This window comes from Dendrobates tinctorius, unplaced genomic scaffold (assembly GCF_039654945.1).
Source record: "Dendrobates tinctorius isolate UK_male_01 unplaced genomic scaffold, ASM3965494v1 ptg000455l, whole genome shotgun sequence".
Lineage (NCBI taxonomy): Eukaryota > Metazoa > Chordata > Amphibia > Anura > Dendrobatidae > Dendrobates > Dendrobates tinctorius.
Window position 1 is genome coordinate 86290 of NW_027362117.1, and position 25037 is coordinate 111326.

The following is a 25037-nucleotide window of genomic DNA, read 5'->3' on the forward strand; positions in this document are numbered from 1 at the left end:
TTAGTCCACAGTCCAGGACAACAGATCTCTCCCATCTGGGAATCTGGCAACGCCTCGTCTACTCAGCACATCTGCTCTGGGCTAGCATACCAGCTCCTGACTAGGAGCAGCAGCTTTCTGTTCCCTCTCTGCTGCTGGCCCAGCTCCCCAAATTAACTAGCTCTTTCTCTAACTCTAACACATAGGCATAGAGTTAAAGGGGAACTCCCCACATTACAGGATTAACAAGACATAACTCAGAGTACATCACATACATTACACGTTAATACATATACAACCATTGCAAACATAGCCCATTAAGAACACATGGACATTTTACATATATCTACAGCATTTCCCTGATCCACCCAGTCAGTGATTCTGTCATAGAAGGAAATTAAGTTAGTCTGACATGACTTATTAGTTACAAACTCATGCTGACTGAATCTGTTTAATCACTTCATTCTTATCCAGGTACTTGCGTACATGTTGTTTAATAATTTGGTCAAAGATCTTTCCTGGTATAGAAGTCAGACTCACCGGCCTAAAGTTGCCTGGGTCCACCTTCCCCTTTTGAAGATAGAAACATTTGCTTTTCTCCAGTCTTCTGGGACTTCTCCTGTTCTCCAAGAATTTTCAAAAAAATATGGAGAGGGGTTCAAAAATTTCTTCTTCTGCTATCTCCTTCAGTACTCTGGGGTGTAATTCATCTGGACCTGGAGACTTGAATTCATTTAGGTTAGCTAAGTGTTTCCTCACTATCTTTCTGTTTATATATATATCCTGGATTCTTCTATTCCTTTAATAGGACAGTGAAGAACAGTTCTGAGAGAAAACAGATGCAAAATTGGAATTTAAAAGTTCGGCCTTCTCAACATCCTGTCTTACCATTTCATCATTTTCATCCTGTGAAAATCCTATAGCATCTTTGAGTTTTCTTTTATTTTTGACATATCTCCAAAATCCTTTTTTATTGGTTTTGCCATCTCTTGCATGCCTTATCGTATTTTTCAGACTATAAGATGCACCAGACCATAAGATGCACACCAAATTTTGGGGTGGAAAATAGCAGAATAAAAAAATGTTATAAGATGGGGGTCCGTCTTATTGTCCGAATTTAAGGTATCTTACCTGACGGCCGGTGGTGGTAGAGCGAGGTCACAGGAGGCATGGTGTCTTCCTCAGGAAGCCAGCAGCAGAAGTGGGGCAATGCTGCAGGTCTGGTGTCGGGGGTGAAGCAGAGCATGGAGCAGGGTCCCTTCCTCAGGATGCCAGTGGCAGAAATGTGGTGACATCGGGGTCCGGTGTCCACAGCGAGCAGAGCCGAGTGCATCACCGTTTTCTCAGTGGCCATCTTCCTGAGGCCGTGCGTGCGCAGATTGAGATCTCGGCATCCCTTGGCGTCAGGAAAATGACTGTCTAAATATCAATCTGCACATGCTCGGCCTCCGGCGGCCATTTTCCTGAAGCCGAGGGCTGCAGAGATCTCAATCTGTGCATGCGCCTCCTCGTCTTTAGGAAGATGGCCACAGGGAAACCGGTGATGCACCTGGCTCTGCTTGCCACGGACACAAGGCCACGGCGTCGCCACATTTCTGCAGCTGGCATCCTGAGGAAGGGACCTTGCTCAGGTGCACTCTGCACCACTCACCGCTGACACCGAGCCTCAGCATTGCCACACCTCTGCTGCCGCCGATTCCACTGCTGCATCACTGCCGCAATCCCCTGGTAAGCCTGCATTCGGACTATAAGATGCACCCCTATTTTCCTCCCAAATGTTTGGGAGAAAAAGTGCATCTTATAGTCTGAAAAATATGGCAAATCATTGTCAGCTTTAGATAATCTGATTCGTTCCCTGCAGGTTCTGAAGACGGCATTATAGTCTTCTTTAGATATGCCTCCCTCTTTCCATTTGATAAACACATGCTAAATAGGAAGAGAGAAATGTTTAAGTTCTGTGTTCATCCATCCTGGTTTCCTTAAATGCTTCCTATTCTTCCCTCTTTTCGGAATTGTTAACGTTTGTGCTTTGATTATCTCATTTTTCAACATTTCCCATCCTTCCTGGACATTTTTGTCCTTAAGGATATCCAGCCATTGGATCCCTCCAATTCTCTTTCTGAATCCCTTAAAATCTGCCTTGACGTCTGAGTCTTCACAGGTCTACCTCCTCTAGTTATCCAAAATTCTAAAATAGCATGGTCGCTGCCTCCTAGGGTCCCAGCCACTTTTACCTCCTCAACCATTTCCTCCCTGTTTATGAGGATTAGATCCAAGGTAGCAGTTCCCCTTGTTTTCTCCCTTACCTTTCGGAAGATAAAGATGTCAGCAAGAGAGGATAAGAATTTCCTTGACCTGTTAGTTTTGCCTGTTAGGAGTCAGGTTTCTGCGGTCGCTATGCAGGAATCCAGACCCTCAAATTCTGCAGTCTCCTGCTCTTTATCCACTGCAGAGGAGATTGCAGAGGAGTTTGCCTTGCAGCAAATCTCTCCTGAGGCTGTCCTTGTGTCCTCTTACTGAGCATACTCATGGGACGATCTCCCATTGGAGATCGGGAGTCATGTGCTCAGGTCCTGCTCCAAATCTCATTTGTCTATCTCAGAGATCTGGAGGCGTGCGGAAGGTCTCGGCTGCTATAAAAGGCGCGAATGGCTGTTCCGCCATGCGCTAGTATAGACCATACTTGCTGCTGTGTGAATGACGATGAATGCATGATTCTGGTGAATGACTCATTTGAAACCCCTACCCTTTGATATTACGCTTGTGTGAGGGATTGAGTTCAGTACCAGCGTCAGCGCGCCTCTGCTTCATTGCCCACAGCTGATAGCACCCGACATTGCGCTTGCGTCTAGCATTGTAGTTTAGTGGCAGTGTCCTACGCCGCGCTGCAGTAGCAGCCCACTTAAGCGTTCGCAGCTGCGACGCTACACACATGGTAGGTCTAGATGGACTTAGTACCGCCATCTTTGGCTATTCCTGTGACCTTATACCGTGTGTGTAACTGCTCTGAGTATTTGTGACCTTAACAGGCTCAGCTCTTTTGTTTATGTTCATAGGTATCTCTGTGATTTAACAGAGATTGCTCTGTGCACTTGGGTGACGGTTACCCCTGTGCACAATACCGCCATATTGCTTCTGCCACCACTTAGCAGCGGTTAAATCACCTACTGCACGGTGGACCCTGAGCGTCGAACGCACTTTATTAGTTTTTTATTTTAGTGCGTTCCACCATTCCTAACATTGCCTGAGAGAGATTCCCAACAAATGTCTGGATAGTTGAAATCTCCCATGACAATTATGTCATATTTTTTGGAGAACTTGGCCATTTGATGCATAGAGTTCATACATGTCTTCAGCTTGCACAGGCGGCCTGTAGTAAATGCCTACAATGGTGTCCTTTCCATTGTTCTGTCCTTGTATTCTTACCCAAACAGTTTCCACAGAACTCCCAGTCTCTGAAGCTTGGATCTCTGTGCAGATATACGCGTTTCTAACATACAATGCGACACCTCCTCCTCGTGTATCAAGTCTGTTTCTTGCAAATAAGTTGTATCCTTCTAGTCTTGTATTCCAATCATGTGTATCGTCCCACCAAGTTTCAGTGATTCCAATGACATCATATTTCTTTTCCTGTGTTAGTAGTTCCAATTCTCCTTGTTTGTTGCCCATGCTTTGAGCATTAGTATAGAAACATTTTAGTTTGTGATTGGTTTCTCTTTCTCCAATATTTTTATTAATTAGATTCTTTCGTCTTTGTTCTTCCTTTCCACTTCTAATAGGAGAGTTCTCAATAGCATTTGTCAGGTGTATGGCTTTTTCTGATCTTTTGCTTCCCTTCCCACATTGTTCTAGTGTAAAGCTCTCCTTACAAGTGTAGCAAGGCGACTTCCAAATACATGTTTTCCAGTCTTCGTAAGGTGCACCCCATCTCTAGCAAGTAGTCCATCGTATAAGTAGTTCACTCCGTGATCCAGAAATCCAAATCGTTGCTGACGGCACCATCGACGTAGCCAGTTGTTCACCTGCAGAATCTTATTCCACCTCCTCGTTCCATGGCCATCCACTGGGAGGATGGAAGAGAAGACCACCTGCGCTCCCAGTTCTTTCAATTTTTTGCCTAAGTCTTCAAAGTCTCTGCAGATGGTTTCCAGGTCGTTTCTTGCGGTGTCATTTGTCCCCGCATGTAGTAGCAGGAATGGGTAGTCATCTGTAGGTCTGAAGAGTCCTGATATCCTGTCAGACACATCTTTAATTTTTGCACCTGGAAGACAGCACATTTCTCTTGAAGTTATATCCGGTCTGCAGATAGCGGCCTCTGTTCCTCTCAGCAGGGAATCCCCCATGACCACCACTCTCCGTTTCTTCTTCACAACATTTTTCTTTCTCCATCCAGGAGGACTCTGAAGGAGTACAAGGTTGCTGTCTGTGGGCAAAGTCTTATCCTGATGTATTTCTTCATCGTTCTCCTGCGTGAGAGCCTGGTACTGGTTTCTGAGCAGTATGGGTGCTGACTGCCTCCTGATCCTCCTGCTTCTCTGGGTCACATGTCTCCATTCCTCTGTTTCTTCAGGTGCACTTCGAATTTCTTCTCTTTCTGTAACATGAAGAGATAATTCTGCTCTGTCCAAGAACTCTTCACCTTCCTTACTGATCTTCAATGAAGCTAACCTCAGTGGCTGTATGTTCCATGAGTCTTATGTAAACTCTCAATTTTGTCTTGGGTATATCAGTTGCAGGTTTCTCTGTGCAAACCAGGTCTGTGTGAAGTTAACACAGCTAGGTACTCCAAAGCTGCTGATGCACCCAAGAGACACAGCGGTGCAAATGCCCACGGCAATGGGTTGGAACACGGACTGTTTAGAAGACCCGGCTGCAAATCGGAGAATATCGTTTACCTGTTTATGTGAGTTTTCTGAAATAAATACATTTTATGTTGAATTTTCTGTGGTCCCTGCCAGTCTGTCACACTGTGTGAACACCACTGCACACCTCATGCTGTCCCTTCACACATTTCTCCCATACTGTCCCTCCACACTTTTCCATCATGCTGTCCCCTCACACTTTTCTCCCGTACTGTCCCCTCACACTTTTTCTTTCCTCATACTGTCCCACCACAATATTTTCCCACATATTGTTCTCTCATTCTCCCCCTACACTTCTCTGTATCTTTGGCTTCATATGATCTCTTACTTTATCACCTCTGTGGCGCAGGAGTGGCATCAGCAGCATGTCACTAAATAATGTCCCCTGATCATGCCGCTGATGTCGCCCTGACCCCAGAAGTGCTGACGGTCAGGGCTTCATTTATATTTGCACTTGAAAGACAGATGTCACTGAGATACTGGAACAGAGAGGGGCCAGAAGATGGCAGTGTCTAATTACATGAAGTCCTGCACTTATTAGAACTGTTTCACCATCCTATTAAACTGTGCAGGTTTTCCTTGCTCTGTCATGTCAAAGGTTTAAACTGTTCAGTTGATCTCCTGGAGATCTCCATCATGGATGGTGTCAGCTGTTCGGTGATGGCCACTCCCCTCTGGTATATACAGTATGCTCGCCTCTGGCACCTGGGAGTTGCCAGTGATAGTTCTTACTGCCTGGTTTGGTGTTGGAGAAGTAGTTCGTGTTTGGAGTTGGTGGTTAGTCAGGTGATTGCTGTGGAGTTGTTTATGTGTTTATCCTTATCCTCTCACATTTGTTTTTCCTTTCCTATATTTCCAGTTTCCCACTCTTTGTTACACCACTCTGCTCCGCTAAGCCCAGAAAACCGGAGAGGTTGGTAACTAGCGGATTGCAGACCCCTGATCCTATCCACAACAACTAGCAGTAGCCGTGGAGCGTGCCTACGGTGGTCCTAGACGCCTTGTCACGGCCGGAGAACTAAATAAGCCTAAAGAAAGAAAGGGAAAATCTAAACTGCCCCAGAGCAGACCCCAAAGCAATAGACAGCCCCCAAGTATTGTCGGTGAAACAAGATGAAAACACAGACACAGGTAGAAAGATAGGCTGAGCAAACGTTAGGGCCCTCGCTAACTAGAAAGAACAGGAAAGAAAAGCTGCTGTCTGCAATCACGCAAAAAACCCTGCCAAAAAGAATGTCCAACACGTCTGATAGAAAAAGGCCCTGAAGTCGCTAGACTTCAAAATACTATATCAGCACTCAGGTATATTCTGAAGACAGAGCAAAAGAGATCAACTGATCAGAGACAAAATGGGGATTCAGCCCAGTCCCAGCCAGGGCTGGCTGAACACAAAAACTAAGTAAACCAGACAAAAACTCATATGAGCAATAGCAGAGAAAACCTAGCTTTAGGAAGGCAGGAACCAAACTGGAAACCAGGAGCCACAGTCAGGAAAAATCACCAGCAAGAAACTAGGGAGTCGGCTGCCTTAAATCCAATCAGAAACTCCTGATGTCCAATCGCAGTCCTCTTCCTCAGGTGGCCGGTCTCTGCCATTTAGATCAGCTTCATTACCTCCTTTCACCAACAGAGGGAGTCCAGAGAGAGAACTCACTACTCCTCTGTCTGCACAGCCAGCTCCATAACCCTCACCAGAAGCCAGAGGCAAACCCGAAAATGAGCTCACAACAGTCTTGGTTCTCAGCTCGTTTCCAGTCAGCTCAAGCTAAGTTTCTCTGCTAATGTTCACACTTGATTTTGTTGTTCTATTCAGTTTTTTGTGTGGTCAGCCAGCCCCAGCTGGGGCTGTGCTAAATTTCCACTCTTATTTATCTGTATTTGCCAATTTGCTTTTTGTCCCTTATTAGATTGGCCTCTTTTTGCTCTGTCTCAGAATATTTCAGAGTGCTGATATACTAGGAGAAGTCTAGTGACTTCAGGGTTAATTTTGTTATCAGAAGTGTTGGATATTATTTTGTAGGGTTTTGGGCAGATTGCAGACAGTGTCTTTCCTTTCCTCTCCTTTCTAGTTAGTCTGGCCCCATCATTTGCTCAGCCTATTTTCCTGCCTGTGTTTGTGTTTTCATCTTGTTTCACCGTCAATACATGTGTGGGGGCTGTCTATTCCTTTGGGGTCTGCTCTGGGGCAGTTAGTTTTCCCCTTTTCTTGCTTTAGGCTTATTTAGTCCTCCGGCCATGACGAGACGTCTAGGTTCATCGTAGATAAACTCCACGGCTGCTGCTAGTTGTGTGGTTAGGATCAGGGATCTGCCCTCGTACAAGTTGGGACCACGCTACATCGGTCCGTTTGAAATTCTTGGACGTATCAACGAAGTCGCCTACAAATTGAGGTTGCCTGCTTTGCTCTGGGTCCCGAACACCTTCCACTTCTCCCTCCTGAAGCCTGTGGTGCTGAATCGCTTCCATTCCTTGCCTGATCCTGGTCCTCAGCCGGTGGGTGCCGATGATGTCTCTGAAGTGCAGGACATTCTCGCTATGAAGAGGGTTAGAGGTAGGACATTCTTTCTTGTTGATTGGAAGGGCTTTGGTCCTGAGGAGAGATCCTGGGAGCCTCGGGAAAATATCAATGCTCCCCGTATCCTCAAGAGATTTCTTGCTAATCTCCGGGGAGGGCGGCTTAGGGGAGTGGGTACTGTTACATCGCTCCGTCATACTCACCCGGCCTCCGCTGCAGCCGGCCTCCGCTCCCACGCTGCAGCCGGTCTCCACTCCCACGCCGCAGCCTCTCTCCACCCGACGGCCACGGCGGTCACCTCTGACCAGCTCGCTTCTGACGCCATCCCTGCATGCAATGCGCATGCGCCATAGGCCGCTGCCGCGCCTCCCTGCTGCTTCTTGTGCTCCGGCTGTACCCTGACCTGGAAGCACCTTTGGACCAATGGTAGACCAGACAGGGCTATATCAGGCTGCTTCCCCCTGAGGGAGGTGCCTGATCGTTGTGTTACCTTGCACACTGGGCCCTGCTTCCTCCTGTGCTCTCTGCAGCCTCTCTGTTCCATCCTCAGTGTTTCCTGCAGCAGATTCGGAGCCTTGTCTCCTGTGTTCCCTGCAGTATTCTCCTTCCTACCCCAGTTCTGCTCCAGCGTTCCCGTTCCTTCCTACTCCAGTCCTGTTCCTGTGTTCCAGTTCCATCCCACTCCAGTCCTGCGTTCCTGTTCCATCCCACTCCAGTCCTGCGTTCCTGTTCCATCCCACTCCAGTTCTGCTCCAGCGTTCCCGTTCCTTCCTACTCCAGTCATGCTCCAGCGTTCCTGTTCCATCCCACTCCAGTCCTGCTCCAGCGTTCCTGTTCCATCCCACTCGTCCTGCTCCAGCATTCCTGGTCCATCCCACTCCAGTCCTGCTCCAGCGTTCCTGTTCCGTCCTGATCCAGCGTTCCTGTTCCATCCTACTCCAGTCCTGTTCCTGTGTTCCAGTTCCATCCTACTCCAGTCCTCTTCCTGTGTTCCAGTTCCATCCTACTCCAGTCCTGTTCCTGTGTTCCAGTTCCATCCTACTCCAGCCCTGCACCAGCGTTCCTGTTCCATCCTACTCCAGTCCTGCCTCCGGTGTTCCTGCTCCATCCAGCTATTCACACTCCTACAGTCCTACTCCAGTCCTGTCTCCTGTGTTCCGCTCCAGCCATCTCTCCATATTTCAGCCTTACAGTCTACGCTAAAGTTCCGCACTCCTACTCCAGTCCATTCTGAGCCGCCCCTCTCGGTATCGGCTACCGTGGTACTTGAACCTTTGGGCCTGCTCCTAACGGTCCCTGTATAGGGGTCGGTTCCACCTGGCAGCTCGCCCGGGGGCCCTCGGTGCCACGGTCCAGAGGGTCCACTCCTGGAGATTCCGGCTCCTGACCACCCACGCTAACACTGTCGTTCTAATAGTGTATGGTGTATTTGTATGATTGTAGTTGTCTTTTATCCCCTTCTGTTTTCCCCTGTCTGTCTGGTGTGTGTTTCACTATACATTTCGGCCCCTCGCCTCCATGAGTGTGGGAGGGAGAAGATAAGGGTTAAGATAGGAGCATATTTAGGCACATGATCCTGGCGTTTCCACCATCCAAGGAAGAGGGATAGACTGGGGCGCCCCTAGTTCGAGGGATCAGGTAGGAGCCGACATTCCCTTGTTACTACGTGACAATGGAAGTACAATTGGGTGCATGCAGCTGGCATTGTTCTAGGCCGTGTCCCCTCCTATGGCTGCTGTGCCGTGTTCCCTCCTATGGCTGCTGTGCCGTGTTCCCTCCTATGGCTGCTGTGCCGTGTTCCCTCCTATGGCTGCTGTGCCGTGTTCCCTCTTATTGCTGCTGTGCCGTGTTCCCTCTTATTGCTGCTGTGCGTGTTCCCTCTTATTGCTGCTGTGCCGTGTTCCCTCCTATGGCTGCTGGGCCATGTTCCCTCTTATGGCTGCTGTGCCGTGTTCCCTCCTATGGTTGCTGTGCCGTGTCCCCTCCTATGGTTGCTGTGCCGTGTCCCCTCCTATGGTTGCTGTGCCATGTTCCCTCCTATGGCTCCTGTGCCGTGTCTCCTCCTATGGTTGCTGTGCCGTGTCCCCTCCTATGGCTGCTGGGCCGTGTCCCCTCCTATGGCTGCTGTGCCATATCCCCTCCTACGGCTGCTGGGCCGTGTCTCCTCCTATGGCTGCTGTGCCATGTTTCCTCCTATGGCTGCTGTGCCATGTTCTCTCCTATGGCTGCTGTGCTGTGTCCCCTCCTATGGCTGCTGTGCCGTGTCTCCTCCTATGGTTGCTGTGCTGTGTCCCCTCCTATGGCTGCTGTGCCGTGTCTCCTCCTATGGTTGCTGTGCCGTGTCTCCTCCTATGGCTGCTGTGCCATGTTCCCTCCTATGGCTGCTGTGCCGTGTCCCCTCCTATGGTTGCTGTGCCGTGTCTCCTCCTATGGCTGCTGTGCCATGTTCTCTCCTATGGCTGTTGTGCCGCGTACCCTACTATGGCTGCTGTGACATGTCCCCTCCTATAGGTTCCATACCTGCATGACCCTCCCAGCCGTAAGTATTTTTATGGATGGCGCTTAGTCTTATGTTGCTTTGCACGCGGTGTTGGTACCTCATCAGACATGTTGTTTTGGTGCCTCTTTGTAGGGCATGGTCTGGTTATTGTGGGAGCCCCTCACATTGAGCTGTGCCCCTGTCAGCAGCAGATTGGGATTACACGGACGTCTTCTGCGCTATTCCGGGTGCATCGTCCCTGATATTAATGCGGCGCTATTTTGGGATGTCCCCTCCTGACGGCTGATCATCTCCGGAGTGCCTGGATGTGCCTGTGAGTGAGGTCTGAGGCGTGTGTGCCCGAGTGGAGCAGCCTCACCAGGGTAATTAATAAGATAAGGATGGAAATCTTTGTGCACGTTTCCAGACACAAATCGTCCTTCCCGGAGGGAGAGAGACGAGCAAGAAGGCGAAAAAACTTCCTGCAAATAAATGGGAGTCCTGTCACATCCCTCACTGCATCTGCACTCATCCAGATACAAACAAGAGAAAATGGCGCAAACCCACTGCGAAGAAACGAGTGTGCGGGAAATGATCATTAGTCGCCATTTTATTGTAAACACGTAAACATATATACTGCAGAGTGACACGATACGAAAGCAAATCTGCTGTGCAAACATATCAGACGCCATCATAACTCAAGATGGATATAGCCGTATTATTAGCAGTTCGCCCAATATATCATCCCTGCTAATCTCGGAATATGGGACTGCTGGATTCACGCTACATAGCACGGCGACTGCTGACGTCACTGCGCTTCTGTGTTACGTATATTCTCACATGGAAGCAATATCTCTTTAATGGAGCGTTCAACAAAATGCAACAAAGAACTGCCTATGGATGTCATATGGATGTCATGCGGGGGGTATGTGGTTTACCATTATCCTGCTGAAGCATACAAAGCCTTCCCTGAAACAGATGTCTGGATGGAGTAGATGGTTTTACTTTCACCTCTATGTAATGCTCAGAAATGAAAGTGTCTCTCATGTGCGCGCTGCCCCTGCCATAGGCACTAATGCCCCCTATACATCACATATGTGAACTGTGCATTGATAACAAGCTGGATGGTCCCTCTCCTCAATAATGAGCTGGACGTTCTCTCTCCTCCATAACAAGCTGGATGGCCCCTTTCCTCCCTGACAAGCTGGACAGTTCCTTTCCTCGATCACAAGCTGGATGGTCCCTCTGTTGGAGAGCAAGCTGACGGTCCTTTTCCTCATTGACAAGCAGGATGGTGCCTCTGCTTGATAACAAGCTGGATGGTCCCTCTCCTGGATAACAAGTTGGGTGGTCCCTCTCCTCACTACAAGCTGGATGGTCCCTCTCCTGGATAACTAGCTGGATGATCCCTCTCCTTCTGAGTCTGCAAGAAATAACATCCAGGGTTTCCATATAGAATTTTGCTTCATCCGACCAAAGAACAGGTTTCCATTTTGCTTCTGTCTATTATAAATTAGGTTTGGGGCAAAGAAGATGACAGCATTTCTGGATTGTGCAGATTTAAGGCTTCACTTTCACTAACACTTGTGGCTTGTACAGAGACCTGTGGTCACAAACATTTGATTTCTGGAAGTTCTTCTGAGAGCCCATGAAGTGATTGGTCTGACTGGCTCATTCCTGGATTGAGTGCAGGGCGGCCTGAGGGCTGGAATATAACTTGCATCCAGTATTGATAATCAGCCTTGTCCCTTGTTCCCATATATTTCCCCAGAATCTTTGAGTCTCCTGCTGATATTATGTGCTGACGATTTTATGTTGAGGAACATTTTTCTGGAATTGTTCCACAATTTTTATACATAGTTGTCCCCGAATTGGTGACCTCCGACCACCTTTGCTTTGGAGAGACTCTGCCTCTCTCACACGCTCTTTTCATACAGTCATGTGTGTAGCATTCATCCTCAATCTGTTTTTTTATTAGCACCACTAACTTTTCCAGCCTGTTGTTAACCCCATCCTGATTGTTCTGAGATGTGCCACCACTATCAATTTCCAAAATCAGATAATCTTTTCAAATGAAAAGGAGAAATGTCCAGTGTTCAACTTTTTGATCTGTTCTATGTTCTCCTCTGAATAAACTGATTTCCACATTCTCGCACTCTGGTTTTCGCCACATTTTACACGGAGTCGCAACTTTGTTGGACTTGGGGCTGTAACATAAAGTCATATAATAAACATATAATGTAATGTGCTGTGAAAAAAAAGGCCAAGAAGGTGAAATAGAGCGATGAAGAATGACGTCTCCTTGTTTTCTGCTGGTGGGTTTTGCATTCTGAGACATTGTGTCCGTATCGCTGTGGAGCGTGATGTGACATGTTGTTAGTAGTGGTGGCCGCACTCCGGACGGCGCGGCTCGGATCAGCGTGTACCTCCTGCTCACACTCCTTCCTGTATTCCTGACATGTTAGTCGCTGGCAGTCAGGCAGATAAAGGTCGCTCCGGCCTCGCAGTCCTACTTACTGTCACGACGCTGCAAGTCAACGGGAGAAATACCTGAAAAACCACGGTGGGGAGACAACTGCGCCAATGTGTGCGGCGACTGCGGATTAGTCAGATATCACTCGATCCCTGGAGGGTCCGGCGCTGAGACGTAATCACTGGATTATTAAGGACAAGAGTGGAGCGAGGCAGCAGTGAGCATGAGTACAGGGGCGCCCACCCAAAGTGTCTGCTCCCCGGCAGCCTGGGTGGTCGCTCTGTCCCAAAAGTGGGGGATGGTTACTGATTCTGCATTGGGTCACAAGGGGGACCCGCCAATATACGTTGTCACATGACCGCGGTGCATTACGCCCAGGAAGGGCCCGGTGTGACGTCTCATGGAGCCATGTCTGGCCACAGTGACATTATGATGGTGGAGTGGATATTTCTGATGTAGGTTATCACAACGACTCCCACCGGACGCCACCGCCGAGCTGTCGCCTGCAATCATCTGCGGAACCGCACAGCTCCCCGATCCCCCTCCCCGCCCGTCATCCTAGACAGAGGCCGTGTCGGCTCACATTAGCCACGAGAAGTCCGCTAGAGACCCCACTCGTCATATATCGGATGCGGGATCCATACTTCCCATTCATTCTCTTATAGAATCCATCAATAATCAGAGGCGACAATGGCCGCAGCCGCGGAGAAATAACGCCATTGCCTCACCATTCATAAGAGGAATCAGTGCAATTAGTGCAGCTGGGGAGCAACATGGGGTCACCTGCGGGGTCCGTCATCATTACTAGCTCTTCTTGGATGAGACTGGAGGACCAAAGCCGTCAAAAGCATTTCACATTCCAGGATCTCTTGTTAAAGGGAATCTGTCTGCAGTTAATCCGAGAGCAGCATGATGTGGGGACAGCGACCTTGATTCCAGCAATGTAACTTTCTGGGCTGCTTGCTGCAGTTTTATCAGCAGGAGATCATCACCAGAGGACCACACCACTGATTGGCAGCTTCCTGTATATAACCCCGCCCACACCACTGACTGGCAGCTTTCTGTATATAACCCCGCCCACACCACTGATTGGCAGCTTTCTGTATATAACCCCGCCCACACCACTGATAGGCAGCTTTTTGTATATAACCACGCCCACACCACTGATTGGCAGCTTTCTGTATATAACCCCGCCCACACTACTGATTGGCAGCTTTATGTATATAACCCCGCCCACACTATTGATTGACAGTTTCTGTATATAACCTCGCCCACACCACTGATTGGCAGCTTTCTGTGTACACTAAGCATAGGCAGAAAACTGCCAATCAGTGGTGTGCTGCTCCTCACAGCTCCGAACACCATGTAGTGGCCGTTCTCAGTACTGCGGCTCCTCACAGCTCTGTACTCCATCTCTCGTATTTGTATTATTGTCTTCTCTGGTTCTGACCTCCTGGCTTGGCTATCGTTACTCCGTTACAGTTTGTCCCTATTGTACCGTCCATTGCCCGTTCTGGTTTTCTGATCTATTGCTACGTTCTTACTATTTGTTCTGTCTAACCCTTTGGTACTGTCCTGCTATCTCGTGCATTGACCCTGGCTTCATCTGGTTTCTGTCTCTGTCGATGCCCCTTGGTAACATTGTCCTGTAGTTACCTTTCTAGGAGTTTCCCTGTAGCTCCTAGCTCCGTGGCGCTTAGGTCATGCCCCCAGCAGTCACGTGCTTCAGGTCCTGATAGTCTGAAGCACGCATCGTCACCGCTGCTGCCCCGCTCCACAGGTATCTTTTAGCACTGTTTCTGTACTCAGGACACACGCACTGGCTCAGTGAGCGAGTGCAGTGCGGTGTTCCTGACATTATAGCTGAGCGTTTTGTTATCCTCAGGGATCCCATACAAGCTTTGGCTGATCAGGTCAAGCACCTGACCCAAATGTTCCATAAACTGAATGTGGAACAGCGCACGATGGCCCAGACCCAGCACCAGTTGGTGGATACTGTGCAGGGGGCTGTCGATGCAGGGGCTCCTAGTACTGGGGATAGAGACGTGTCATTGGCGTCCCCCGAATCTCCGGTCAAATTGCCCGACCCTTTCTCAGGGGAGTTCAGGTCTTTCAGAGAAGGATGCAAGCTTTTTATTCTCTGAGGCCCCGCTTCTCCGGGGATGAGTTCCAGAGGGTGGGGGTCGTCATCTCCCTACTTCGGGGGGCTCCACAGGCATGGGCGTCCTCTCTCTCTTCCTCTGCTCCTGAACGTATGTCTGTGAATTTGTTCTTTGAGGCTCTGGGGCACATCTATGACGAGCCTGATAGAGTGCGTCTGGCTGAGGATATGGTGATGAGTGTGACACAGGGGAGGCACTCTGCTGAATGGTTCTGCTCAGAGTTTAGACGTTGGACGTCCGAAGTATCCTGGAACGACGACGCCCTGAGAGGGTTGTTCCGCAGGGGCCTGTCTGACTGTCTGCAGGATGCTCTGGCATTACATCTGGGTCGGTCGCCCTCACACCCAGGGCGGCAGGGTACTCTGTACCGGGCCCGTGGATCTCCACGAGTGGGGTTGTTGTCACGGCAGCTATGACCCGGTCCATGGCCCTGGGCGCCCATTGTAAATAGCAGAAATGTTCATTGAATGATTCGTGACGCCACCTGTGGTGTTCGGCAAGAGAGGTGTTAAGCCAACGCTGCAGACACATCCTCTGGGACAGATGGTGTAGTGCAGCAATGATGTTGTGGCCCTCCACAGGTAGGGCTGTAGTCCCAGGGCAGAGTAGGTGAAGAGATAGGGGAGAGACATAGATGGTGCGGTGTCAGGCACAGCGATGTAGCAGTGCTGAGGGTGTTGGCGCAGGAATAAGTGGAGGACACCAGGGCATGTAGTTCCAAAGCTTTACTCAGTCTGTGATGCATACAGGTGCCCGCATCCGCGCCATGTCCTCCGGGTCAGGAGCTCAGCCAACTTCCAGGCAAGATGAAGTACTCCTTTCCAACACTCCGCCAACATATGTGCCTTTTCTGAACGTCTCCCTTTTGCGCCTATAGTGAAGTACTCCCAGTACCGAGTTACACTGGAGTTCCTCCTGTCTGATGTTCCTATGAACTCTACTTGTACGGCAGACAGCTGTAGCCTGCTTCGGGGACTCCTTGCTACCAAGTCCCGGCTCACTCTCGTTGCTGTTGTGCCCCCAAGTCTTGTGTGAGAATAAAGTGGTGACAACTTCTATTCCTCCGGTGTCTGCTGCAGGACCATTAGTATCCGTACAACCTCGGGGACCGGACCCCGGCCTTGCGCTGAGAACTTGAGAAGGGTTCTGCTCTAACCCTAATCCTCAGTCCTCCTTTTCTCCTTACGTTCCGTTCAAATCTAAATTTCTTATAAAGAGTCAGGCTTTCCATCAATGTCTCTTTGCTGTGCCAGCGGACCCAGGTCACTGAGGTCGGCTGCAGCACTTCCCTCGTCCATCCCTCTCCGGGGATCTTCTCTCTCCTTCTGACCCCGTCAGACTGACTAAATCCTAAACTCTTCCCAATCTTTTGGTGCAGACTAAGCTTCACCCACCTCCTAGCACTCTTCGTGTTCCAAGCAGGGAGCCACCAAAAGGTGCTTTGCTACACTACTATGTTGTGTGGGATGCAGGTGTTGGAGCATGGTCAGGTGTCTCCACCTTACCTGAATGGTGGGGCACCACACCTCAGGAGGAGGTGCTGTACCTCTGTGGCGACTGAACTCTCAGGGGCGCCACACATCCTCCTCCTGATACCCTGGAGGACGCCATGATGCAGGCGGTCCGTATGGACCGGAGACTCCATGCTAGAGGAATGATGCAACAAGAGTCTCCCTTGTACCCCAAATTGTGTGACACTGCACCTGTATCCGAGCCCATAGAGGTTGGGTCAGTCTCGGTTAAGGAGAAAGAGAGAAGGCACCGAAGAGACAACCTACTATGCTTTTACTGTGGAGCCTCTGGACATTGGAAAAGGAATTGCCCCTCCTGTCCTTCTTCAGAGAAACGACTGAGTCTGGGCAACAATCGAGGAGGTTGTCCAGACTCCCAGGTACATTTTTTCTCACGTACTAAAATGGTGCTCCAGGTTGAATTGGAAATTGCTGGCGGTCCTGTTATGACCACCGCCTTTGTCGACTGTGGTTCCTCCATTAATCTGATTGATGCCCAAGTTGTGACTCTTATTAAGATAAGGACAGTCAGGTTAAAAGACCCTGTTAAAATTGTGGCTGTGGATTCATCCCCTCTTACCCGGGATGGAATTTGTTTTATGTCTGAAGTTTTTTCTAAGAAAGTGGGTTCCACTCATGTGGAAAAGTAAAGTTGTTTCATTATGAATAACTAGATGGTGGCCCAATTCTAACGCATCGGGTATTCTAGAATATGTATGTAGTTTCTTTATGAAGATTTAATAATAATAATGCAATAATGCACCCCCCAATCCTGGTATGCATGGTCCCCTCACCCCCAATCCTGGTATGCATGGTCCTCTCACCCCCAATCCTGATATGCATGGTCCTCTCACCCCCCCTTTGCTAGTATGCATGGTCCCCCTCACCCCCCTTTCCTGGAATGCATGGTCCCCTCACCCCCCCTTATCCTGGTATGCATGGTCCCCCTCATCCCCCTTTCCTGGTATGCATGGTCCCATCACCCCCCTTTCCTGGTATGCATGGTCCTCTCACCCCCCTTTCCTGTTATGCATGGTCCCCCTCACCCCCCTTTCCTGGTATGCATGGTCCCCCTCACCCCCCTTTCCTGTTATGCATGGTCCCCCTCACCCCCCTTTCCTGGTATGCATGGTCTCATCATCCCACAAGGAAAGACTAGAAGCAATGGGATGAAACTGAATGGGAGGAGACACAGATTAGATATTAGAAAAAACTTTTTGACAGAGTGATCAATGAGTGGAACAGGCTGCCACGAGAAGTGGTGAGTTCTCCTTCAATGGAAGTCTTCAAACAGAGGCTGGACAGACATCTGACTGGGATGATTTAGCGAATCCTGCTTTGAGCAGGGGGTTGGACCATATGGCCCAGGAGGTCCCTTCCAACTCTACGATTCTATGATTCTATGATTTCCTGGTATGCATGGTCCCCTCACCCCCCTTTCCTGGTATGCATGGTCCCCCTCACCTACCCTATCTTGGTATGCATGGTCCTCTCACCCCCATTTCCTGGTATGCATGGTCCCCCTCACCCCCCCTATTTCCTGGTATGCATGGTCCCGTCACCCCCCTTTGCTGGCATGCATGGTTCTCTCACCCCCCTTTCGTGGTATGCATGATCCTCTCACCCCCCTTTCGTGGTATGCATGGTACCCCTCACCCCCCTTTCCTGGTATGAATGGTCCCCTCACCCCCCTTTCGTGGTATGCATGGTCCCCTCACCCCCCTTTCGTGGTATGCATGGTCCCGTCACCCCCCCTTTGCTGGTATGCATGGTCCCGTCACCCCCCTTTGCTGGTATGCATGGTCCCGTCACCCCCCTTTTGTGGTATGCATGGTCCCCTCACCCCCCTTTCCTGGTATGCATGGTCCCATCACCCCCCCTTTGCTGGTATGCATGGTCCCGTCACCCCCTTTTGTGGTATGCATGGTCCCCTCACCCCCCTCTCGTGGTATGCATGGTCCTCTCACCACCCTTTGCTGGTATGCATGGTCCCGTCACCCCCCTTTGCTGGTATGCATGGTCCCGTCACCCCCCTTTTGTGGTATGCATGGTCCCCTCACCCCCCTTTCCTGGTATGCATGGTCCCATCACTCCCCCTTTGCTGGTATGCATGGTCCCCTCACCCCCCTTTCCTGGTATGCATGGTCCCCTCACCCCCTTTCATGGTATGCATGGTCCCCTCACCCCCCTTTCGTGGTATGCATGGTACCCCTCACCCCCCTTTCCTGGTATGTATGGTCCCCCTCACCCCTAGCAAACTGCACACATACAGAAAAAAAAAAAATTATACTCACCCATCTTTCTTTGGGTCCAGCGCTGTCCCGTTCTGTCGGAGGCTGGGGGAGGAGTGTGGCACCGGCGCCGGAGTACGCGCATGCCCACACCGCGCTGTCCGGCGCCATTTTCCTGAAGACACACTGCAAATGTGTCTTCAGGAAAATGGCGCCAGATAGCGCTATGCGCATGCGTGTACTCCGGCGTCACACTCCTCCCCCAGCCTCCTGCCCCGGTCACCGTAAGAAGAGAAGCGCCGCTGCAACTCTCCTCCCGGTGAGGTAAGTATGCAAGTATGGCGCCGGAGATCGCGATCTCCGGCACCATATCCATTATCATACAGTACCTGTCTGTCTGTTTGTCACGGAAATCCTGCGTCGCTGATTGGTTGAGCCCGGCCGGCCGCGACCAATCAGCGCTGCGGGATTTCGGTTACAGACAGACATAATAAGACGATTATATATATATATATACACACACACAGTATATACGGTCATGGCCAAAAGTATTGACACCCTGCAATTCTGTCAGATAATATTCAGTTTCTTCCTGAAAATGATTGCAAACACAAATTCTTTGGTATTATCTTCATTTAATTTGTCTTAAATGAAAAACACAAAAGAGAATGAAGCAAAAAGCAAAACATTGATCATTTCACACAAAACTCCAGAAATGGGCCGGACAAAAGTATTGGCACCCTCAGCTTAATACTTGGTTGCACAACCTTTAGCCAAAATAACTGCGACCAACCGCTTCCGGTAACCATCAATGAGTTTCTTACAATGCTCTGCTGGAATTTTAGACCATTCTTCTTTGGCAAACTGCTCCAGGTCCCTGATATTTGAAGGGTGCCTTCTCCAAACTGCCATTTTTAGATCTCTCCACAGGTGTTCTATGGGATTCAGGTCTGGACTCATTGCTGGCCACCTTAGAAGTCTCCAGTGCTTTCTCTCAAACCATTTTCTACTGCTTTTTGAAGTGTGTTTTGGGTTATTGTCCTGCTGGAAGACCCATGACCTCTGAGGTAGACCCAGCTTTCTCACACTGGGCCCTACATTATGCTGCAAAATTTGTTGGTAGTCTTCTGACTTCAGAATGCCATGCACACGGTCAAGCAGTCCAGTGCCAGAGGCAGCAAAGCAACCCCAAAACATCAGGGAACCTCCGCCATGTTTGACTGTAGGGACCGTGTACTTTTCTTTGAATGCCTCTTTTTTCTCCTGTAAACTCTATGTTGATGCTTTTGCCCTAAAAGCTCTACTTTTGTCTCATCTGACCAGAGAACATTCTTCCAAAATGTTTTAGGCTTTTTCAGGTAAGTTTTGGCAAACTCCAGCCTGGCTTTTTTATGTCTCGGGGTAAGAAGTGGGGTCTTCCTGGGTCTCCTACCATACAGTCCCTTTTCATTCAGACGCCGACGGATAGTTTGGGTTGACACTGTTGTACCCTCGGACTGCAGGGCAGCTTGAACTTGTTTGGATGTTAGTCGAGGTTCTTTATCCAACATCCGCACAATCTTGCGTTGAAATCTCTTGTCAATTTTTCTTTTCCGTCCACATCTAGGGAGGTTAGCCACAGTGCCATGGGCTTTACACTTCTTGATGACACTGCGCACGGTAGACACAGGAACATTCAGGTCTTTGGAGATGGACTTGTAGCCTTGAGATTGCTCATGCTTCCTCACAATTTGGTTTCTCAAGTCCTCAGACAGTTCTTTGGTCTTCTTTCTTTTCTCCATGCTCAGTGTGGTACACACACGGACACAGGACAGAGGTTGAGTCAACTTTACTCCATGTCAACTGGCTGCAAGTGTGATTTAGTTATTGCCAACACCTGTTAGGTGCCACAGGTAAGTTACAGGTGCTGCTAATTACACAAATTAGAGAAGCATCACATGATTTTTCGAACAGTGCCAATACTTTTGTCCACCCTCTTTTTTATGTTTGGTGTGGAATTATATCCAATTTGGCTTTAGGACAATTCTTTTTGTGTTTTTTCATTTAAGACAAATTAAATGAAGATAATAATACCAAAGAATTTGTGTTTGCAATCATTTTCAGGAAGAAACTGAGTATTATCTGACAGAATTGCAGGGGTGTCAATACTTTTGGCCATGACTGTATATATATATGCCTACAGGACTGGTATTGGGAATGTCCTGGTTGCAACGCCACAATCCTCTTATTGATTGGGTGAAGGGGGAGATCACCTGATGAAGATGTAATGATATTGGTCTGTGTTGTAACCCGGTTCCTTTTGTCAATCCGATAAAGTCTGTGTCAGTGTCATCTGTCAGTCTGGAGGGCAAAAATTAAAGATGTGTCTGACAGGATATCAGGACTCTTCAGACCTACAGATGACTACCCATTCCTGCTACTACATGTGGGGACAAATGACACCGCAAGAAACGACCTGGAAACCATCTGCAGAGACTTTGAAGACTTAGGCAAGAAAGTGAAAGAACTGGGAGCGCAGGTGGTCTTCTCTTCCATCCTCCCAGTGGATGGCCATGGAACAAGGAGGTGGAATAAGATTCTGCAGGTGAACAACTGGCTACGTCGATGGTGCCATCAGCAACGATTTGGATTTCTGGATCACGGAGTGAACTACTTATACGATGGACTACTTGCTAGAGATGGGGTGCACCTTACGAAGACTGGAAAGCAGGTATTTGGAAGTCGCCTTGCTACACTTGTAAAAAGCCATACACCTGACAAATGCTATTGAGAACTCTGCTATTAGAAGTGGAAAGGAAGAACAAAGACGAAAGAATCTAATTAATAAAAATATTGGAGAAAGAGAAACCAATCACAAACTAAAATGTTTCTATACTAATGCACAAAGCATGGGCAACAAACAAGGAGAATTGGAACTACTAACACAGGAAAAGAAATATGATGTCATTGGAATCACTGAAACTTGGTGGGACAATACACATGATTGGAATACAAGACTAGAAGGATACAACTTATTTGCAAGAAACAGACTTGATAAACGAGGAGGGGGTGTCGCATTGTATGTTAGAAATGCGTATATCTGCACAGAGATTGAAGCTTCAGAGACTGGGAGTTCTGTGGAAACTGTTTGGGTAAGAATACAAGGACAGAACAATGGAAAGGACACCATTGTAGGCATTTACTACAGGCCGCCTGTGCAAGCTGAAGATATGGATGAACTCTTTATGCATCAAATGGCCAAGTTCTCCAAAAAATATGACATAGTTGTCATGGGAGATTTCAACTATCCAGACATTTGTTGGGAATCTCTCTCAGGCAAAACTAACAGGTCAAGGAAATTCTTATCCTCTCTTGCTGACAACTTTATCTTCCAAAAGGTAAGGGAGAAAACAAGGGGAACTGCTACCTTGGATCTAATCCTTATAAACAGGGAGGAAATGGTTGAGGAGGTAAAAGTGGCTGGGACCCTAGGAGGTAGCGACCATGCTATTTTAGAATTTTGGATAACTAGAGGCGGAAGACCTGTGAAGACTCAGACGTCAAGGTTAGATTTCAGAAAGGCAGATTTTAAGGGATTCAGAAAGAGAATTGGAGGGATCCACTGGCTGGATATCCTTAAAGACAAAAATGTCCAGGAAGGATGGGAAATCTTGAAAAATGAAATTCTCAAAGCACAGTTGTTAACAATTCCGAAAAGAGGGAAGAATAGGAAGCATTTAAGGAAACCAGGATGGATGAACACAGAACTTAAGCACATGCTAAAAAGGAAGAAAAAAATGTTTATAAAATGGAAAGAGGGAGGCATATCTAAAGAAGAATATAATGCTGTCTGCAGAACCTGCAGGGCACAAATCAGATTAGCTAAAGCTGAAAATGAATTGAGGCTTGCAAGAGATGTCAAAAGCAATATTAAAGGATTTTGGGGATATGTCAAAAGTAAAAGAAAAGTCAAAGATGCTATAGGATTTTTACAGGATGAAAATGATGAAATGGTAAGACAGGATGTTGAGAAGGCTGAACTTTTAAATTCCTATTTTGCATCTGTTTTCTCTCAGAAAGGAAATGTAGCATCAACTGTTATTCACTGTCCTATTAAGGGAATGGAAGAATCCAGGATATCTATAAACAGAAAGATAGTGAGGAAACACTTAGCTAACCTAAATGAATTCAAGTCTCCAGGTCCAGATGAATTACACCCCAGAGTACTGAAGGAAATAGCAGAAGAAATTTTTGAACCCCTCTCCATAATCTTTGAAAATTCTTGGAGAACAGGAGAAGTGCCAGAAGACTGGAGAAGAGCAAATGTTGTTCCTATCTTCAAAAAGGGGAAGAAGGTGGACCCAGGCAACTATAGGCCGGTGAGTCTGACTTCTATACCAGGAAAGATCTTTGAACAAATTATTAAACAACATGTATGTCAATACCTGGATAAGAATGAAGTGATTAAACAGAGTCAGCATGGGTTTGTAACTAATAAGTCATGTCAGACTAACTTAATTTCCTTCTATGATGGTATCACTGATTGGGTGGATCAAGGAAATGCTGTAGATATAGTATATCTTGACTTCAGCAAAGCATTTGACAAAGTCTCTCATACAATCCTTATTGAAAAAATGACTAAGTATGGAATGGACAAGGCAACTGTTAGGTGGATTCATAACTGGCTTAGTGATCGGACCCAAAGAGTGGTCGTAAATGACTGCACATCCAGTTGGAAGAATGTCTCAAGTGGGGTACCACAGGGCTCTGTCCTGGGCCCTGTATTGTTCAACATCTTTATCAACGATTTAGATGAAGGAATTGAGGGTAAACTGATTAAATTTGCTGATGACACAAAGCTAGGAGGGATAGCTAATACTAGAGAAGAGAGAGAGAGGATTCAAAAAGATTTAAATAAACTGGAGAAGTGGGCAGCAACTAACAGAATGGTTTTTAACAGGGAGAAATGCAAAGTACTACATCTGGGCAATAAAAATGAAAAAAGCAGATATAGAATGGGAGGAATAGGGCTAAGTGACAGCACATGTGAAAAAGACTTGGGTATACTAATAGATCACAGACTGAATATGAGTCAACAGTGTGATGCAGCAGCAAAAAAGGCAAATGCAATTCTAGGATGTATTAACAGAAGCATACAGTCTAGATCACGTGAAGTCATTATTTCCCTCTACTCCTCTTTGGTCAGACCTCATCTGGAATATTGTGTCCAGTTTTGGGCGCCACATTTTAAAAAAGACATCAACAAACTGGAGCAAGTTCAGAAAAGAGCGACCAGAATGGTGACCGGTCTGCAAACCCTGTCTTATGAGGAAAGGTTGCAGGATTTGGGAATGTTTAGTTTGCAAAAGAGAAGACTGAGAGGAGACTTAATAGCTGTCTACAAATATCTAAAGGGCTGTCACATTGTAGAAGGATCAACTTTATTCTCATTTGCACAAGGAAAGACTAGAAGCAATGGGATGAAACTGAATGGGAGGAGACACAGATTAGATATTAGAAAAAACTTTTTGACAGTTAGAGTGATCAATGAGTGGAACAGGCTGCCACGAGAAGTGGTGAGTTCTCCTTCAATGGAAGTCTTCAAACAGAGGCTGGACAGACATCTGACTGGGATGATTTAGCGAATCCTGCTTTGAGCAGGGGGTTGGACCAGATGGCCCAGGAGGTCCCTTCCAACTCTACGATTCTATGATTCTATGATTCTATGGGTATTCTGGAGTACCTGAGAGACTTTGAAGACGTGTTTTCCGAAAGCGAGGCTGAGGTGCTCCCACCAAACAGACCATATGATTGTGCTATAGATTTAGTACCTGGAGCCAAATTACCCAAGGCTCGTTTGTTTAATTTGTCCGGGCCTGAGCGCCAAGCTATGAAAGAGTACATCAAAGAAAGCCTTCGCAAGGGGCATATTCAGCCCTCGGTCTTGTCAGGAACACCGCACTGCACTTGCTCACTGAGCCAGTGCACGTGTCCTGAGTACAAAGACTGCACAAAGATACCTGCGGAGCGGGCAGCAGTGGTGACAATGCATGCTCCAGGACCTGAAGCATGTGACTGCTGGGGGGCGTGGCCTAAGCTCCACAAAGCTAAGAGCTGCAGGGAAACTCCTGGAAAGGTAACTACAGGACAATGTTACCAAGGGGCATGGACAGAGACAGAAACCAGATCAAGCCGAGGTCAAAGCACGAGATAGCAATACAGTACCAAAGGGTTAGACAGAATGGATAGTCAGGACGTAGCAATAGATCAGAAAACAAGAACGGGTAATAGACGGTACAATAGGGGTAAACTGTAACGGAGTAACGATAGCCAAGCCAGGAGGTCAGAACCAGAGAAGACAATGGCACCAAAACGAGAGATGGAGTACAGAGTGAAGGAACAAGCCGGGTCATACACGGGAAGCAAACAAACAACGCAGAGTACACGCACACCGTGTAGTGGCCGTTCTCAGTACTGCAGCTCCTCACAGCTCCGTACACCGTGTAGTGGCCGTTCTCAGTACTGCGGCTCCTCACAGCTCTGTACTGCGTGTAGTGGCCGTTCTCGGTACTGCAGCTCCTCACAACTATGTACACCGTGTAGTGGCCTTTCTCAGTACTGCAGCTCCTCACAGCTCTGTACACCGTGTAGTGGCCGTTCTCAGTACTGCGGCTCCTCACAGCTCTGTACTACGTGTAGTGGCCGTTCTCGGTACTGCAGCTCCTCACAACTCTGTACACCGTGTAGTGGCCGTTCTCAATACTGCGGCTCCTCACAGCTCTGTACACCGTGTAGTGGCCGTTCTCAATACTGCAGCTCCTCACAGCTCTGTACACCGTGTAGTGG